A 5,052-nucleotide genomic window follows, 5' to 3' on the forward strand; every position below is an offset into this window, starting at 1 on the left:
GGCCTGCTCTGAAGGACGACTTTTCAAGCCCTCTGCGTAAGGAAGAATTAATTTCCTTTTTGTAGCAAGAACTAATTGACCCGCCTCACCAAACTCCGTGACTTCCGACAGTTCACAGAATGCAGAAGCTGAACTCTCTTAAAGTTGCCAAGCAACAGGTCACACAATTCCACAAATACCACCTTCCATCCCCCCAAATTTCAACTTGCAAACTTAGAAGTTATATAACTTTCTGGCTTTTGCTCTAAGCGATATACTGCTACAAATTATGGCAAGAAAGCAGGTGGCCACTGCTTTTAGAAATAAAAGAGTGAAAGGTTTAAGATGTGGAACAAGAGGACAGTGCCAAGCATTCATTTCCTCTAAAGACTGGCCTCCAAGGGTCTGGAGGCAAACGTGCCCCTCTTGTGATGTCAACGAGAGCAGGTGACTCAAACGGCTTCTTGTGCGTCATACAGCAATGATGCTGAAGCTGGCGGCGTGCTGAAGTCGCCCCAGGAGCTGGGAAAATCAGCCCCCCAGCCCATAGATGCTGATTGACTTGGTCTGGAGTAGGGCCCAGGCTTTGGTAATTTTCAAAAGCTTATTTCTGGAAGGTTCTAAAGAGCAGCCAGGGTTAAGAACTAAGGTCACTGAAACACCATTGTGAACCTTTTTTAGGATCTTCTGTTCACCTGATTTCCTCTATCCTTCACTAATAATTACTCTAAACCTGGTTAATACACTTGCCTCTCCTCCTCCACACAATTGTTATTCATTGGCAAACCGAAACAGATCTTTCTATTTTTGTCCTTTCTCTGATCAATTCTTTTTTCTTTTAATTAATTTTTATTGGAGTATAGTTGCTTTACAGTGTTGGGCGGAAGTTCCCAACCCTCTGTGTTCACTCACGTAACCTGTGGGATTCTTTATAGAAACGCGTCTTGCCGCACCTTGATCGGCAACTCCGTGAGTGGATCCATCATCAGCATTAAAAAAAGAATCTCCAGGACTTCCCTGGCGGTCCAGTGGTTAAGACTCCGTGCTTCCAATGCAGGGGGCGTGGGTTTGATCCCTGGTTGGGGAACTAAGATCCCACATGCCACGTGGCATGGCCAAAAAATTTAAAAAAAAAAAAAAGGATTCTCCATAGGTGGCTGGATCAGCACCCATGGGGCACCTTAAACATGCAGAGGACTTGCCCTCCCTTCACAGACTATAGGTCTGAGGAAAAGCCCCAGAATCAACATATTTCTATGGTTACATGAGGCAGTCTATCTTTGAATGGTTACATGAGGCAGTCTATCTTTGAATGCTGGGAATACGAGCTGAATTTAAACAGTCTTTTATTTTATTTTTGAGATTATATTCTTCTTTTTTAATTAATTAATTTATTCTTGGCCGCGTTGGGTCTTCGTTGCTGCGCGTGGGCTTTCTCTAGTTGCGGCGAGCGGGGACTACTCTTCGTTGCGGTGCGCGGGCTTCTCATTGCAGTGGCTTCTCTTGTTGTGGAGCACGGGCTCTAGGTGCGCGGGCTTCAGTAGTTATGGAACGCGGGCTCAGTAGTTGTGGCACACTGGCTTAGCTGCTCCGCGGCATGTGGGATCTTCCCAGACCAGGGCTCGAACCCATGTCCCCTGCATTGGCGGGCGGATTCTCAACCACTGCGCCACCAGGGAAGTCCCTAAATAGTCCTTAAAAGTGAGGCTGACACACTACAGGATATGCTTCTTTGAGAGTAAAATTACTTGCTAATACTTGTTAGTATTTAAAAGTAGAAGTATCTTTCCTTAAAAGTTTGAAATTTGGAACATAAGCACATTTGCCCTAGAAGGATTAGGCCGATGTTAGCAGAGCTGGCTGCTTTTTCTCAGGGAGTTGGAGGTTCCTTTGGGAAACCCGGATGAGAGGAGAAGGTGGAGATAAAGAGCGAAGGAGGGGAGCACAGACCAGGATGCCCAATTCTTTTCAGCACACCCAGTGTCAGGTGGCAACTGCTTCGATGCTTAAACCTTTAGCCACTCTAGCAAAAATGGTGGTTTAAAAATCTCTGCTAGCAATAATTATTGTTTTGAGGCAAGAAAATAAGTAGAACAGATTGTGAAAGATTATTTATAGAAAGCATTTAAAAATTTTCTTCTTAGATTGTGTGGCTGTCTATAAGCAATTGTGTAATGAAATAAACTCTAAAAAATCAATTAGGGTATAAATATACCTTATTATCACATTCCTGTCCTTTATTTTTATTTATTTCTTTTCTTCTCCCAAAATCAATTACGATATCATTTTAACAATTATAACCTCAAGAACCAAGAGTAGTGAAACTTAACAATTTGAGTGAAAATGTCTAATATTGGTTTAGATGAGATTATAGCTTAGTTCATCAGTCTATTAGATGTTGAACAAGTCTGTTAAGAATAAGTTGCTGGGGAGGGGGAAGGGTGAGCTGTGACAGGGCGAGAGTCATGGACATATGCACACTAACAAACGTAAGGTAGATAGCTAGTGGGAAGCAGCCGCATGGCACAGGGATATCGGCTCGGTGCTTTGTGACCGCCTGGAGGGGTGGGATAGGGAGGGTGGGAGGGAGGGAGACGCAAGAAGGAAGAGATATGGGGACATATGTGTATGTATAACTGATTCAATTTGTTATGGGGCAGAAACTAACACACCATTGTAAAGCAATTATACCCCAATAAAGATGTTAAAAAAATAAATTAATTAAATGAAAGTAAGTGCTGGGAAAAACAAAAAAAGAATAAGTTGGACTTCAAATTAGAAAAGAAGTAGAACAGACTAACTGAATTTATTATCATAAGTATTTAGTCTAAGAAATAGTTATTATAAAATAGTTATAGTTATTATAAAATATTGGCTATATTCCCCATGTTGTATAATATATCCTTGTAGCTTATTTTATACCTAATAGTTTGTACCTTTTAATCCCCATCCCTATCTTTCCCCTCCCCCTTCCCTTACCCCACTGGTAACCACTAGTTTGTTTTCTGTAGCTGTGAGTCTGTTTCTGTTTTGCTATATTCACTAGTTTGTTGTATTTTTTAGATATAAGTGATATCTTATTCCATATATAAGTGATAAATAACACAGTATTTGTCTTTCTCTGTCTGACTTATTTCACTTAGCATAATAATATACTCCAAGTCCCTCCATGTTGCTGCAAATGGCAAAATTTCATTCTTTTTTCTGGCTGAGTAGTATTCCATTCTAGATGTATACCACATCTTCTTTATCCATTCATCTGTTGATGGACACTTAGGTCTGACAACCCAGTTTTAAATATATGAGTGAAGGACTTGAAAAAGCGCTTTTAGAAAAGTTACCTAAATGGCCAATCAACAGGAAAAGGAGCTCAGGACCATCAGTCACCAGGGACAGGCCAGAGTGAGATGGTACCAGGCACCCCTCCCCCTGCCCCAAATGGCTAAAAATTGCAGGCTGTGGCGAGATGGCCCTCCTGCTGATGAGTAAAATCTACAGTCACTTTGGAAAATTGTTTGCCGGTGTCTACGGAAGCTAAGCATGCAAACATCCTATGGCCCAGGGTGCCCCTCCTGGTATATACCCAACAGGAACGAGAGGCTATGCACATCAAAAAGTTGTACGAGAATATCCATAATGATCTAAATGGAAACCTACCGTTGTCTGTCCGTAGTGGGACGGACAAACTGTATGTCATACAACCAGAGTACTGCACAGCAGTGCAAAATGGCAAGGTACTGACCGCTCAATATGGGTCAGTCTCTCAGGATACGACGTGGAGCGCAAGAGGCCAGAACCCAAAGCACGCACCGCAGGCTTCCATTTATGTACTCGGGTAATATTGGTGATGAGGCAGAACTAGTCTGTGTCATAGAGATCAGGGCAGTAATTACCTTCAGGGCTTGGCGTGGACTGGAAGGGGCCCAGGGAGCCACCAGGTCACTGGAACTATTTCACACCTTGACCTGGGGGGCGGCTCCACAGATGTGGCCGGTTGTATTGTACAGAGACGGCTGCGTCAATTTCTCCCTTCCCACAAGGTTTTCACAACGTGGACTTGAGGCTCCTGTTGAGGTGCGAGGTGGATAGTCCCTCCCTTTGAACGTGAGCAGACCTTTGTGATCCCTCGATCCATAGAGAGAGGACCACGGAAAGACTGTGTGCACTTCCGCCTGGACGGACGCTCCAGCGGGGAACCCAGCCTCCAGATGCCGTGACGAAGCCCAAACCATCCCGAGGAGGGGCCGCGCGGAGAGGCCGCGCGGAGAGGTTCCGGCGGGCTCCTGACCCGCAGAGCCCTCACACCACGAAGGGGCTTCGTCCACTGCTTCTGGCACCTGGTGCGGCAGCGCTGGTGACGGGAGCGAGTGCACACGTAAAGAGTAAGTGAAACGTGTACTTGGGGTCTGTGCACTTAGCTCTGTGTAGGCTACAGCTCAACTTTTTAAAAAGAACCAGCCAAACCCTCCTAAAGAAGAAAAAGAAGGCAGTGGGGCTTACCCACCAGTTGAAAGGCTATCTGTAAAATAGCCTACAATCAAGGGTGAAGTGTGGTGACTTCCCTGGCAGTCCAGTGGTTAGGACTCGGTACTAGCGCTGCAAGGGGCATGGCTTCCATCCCTGGACGGAGAACTACGATCCCGCATGCTGTGCAGTGCAGCCAAAAAAAAAAAGGGAGGGGGTGGGATGAAGTGTGGTGTCAGCCCAGGAGGTGACACACTGGACAACTGAACAAGATACAGAACCCAGAAGGATACACACCCATAGATGGGCTTGATAAATAAGAGAAGTGGCATGATGGGTCCTTGGAGAAAGACATGCAATAAAGGAGGCAGGAAAACCCTAGGACAAAAAATTAGATCCTTTATGACACTCAAAAAGCATCTCCAAATGGATTCAGAAACAAAATGTCAAAAGCAAAAGTTTAAAACTTTAGAAGAAGATACACGTGAATATCTATGTGACCTCGGGATAGGAAAGAATTTCCTAAACAACACACTCACAAACCTTGACCATATAAAAGAAAAGATTGATACATTTGACTACATTACAATTAAGGACTTTTACACAATA

Source organism: Leucopleurus acutus, assembly GCF_964270905.1.
Source record: "Leucopleurus acutus genome assembly, chromosome: 4".
Classification (NCBI taxonomy): Eukaryota; Metazoa; Chordata; class Mammalia; order Artiodactyla; family Delphinidae; genus Leucopleurus; species Leucopleurus acutus.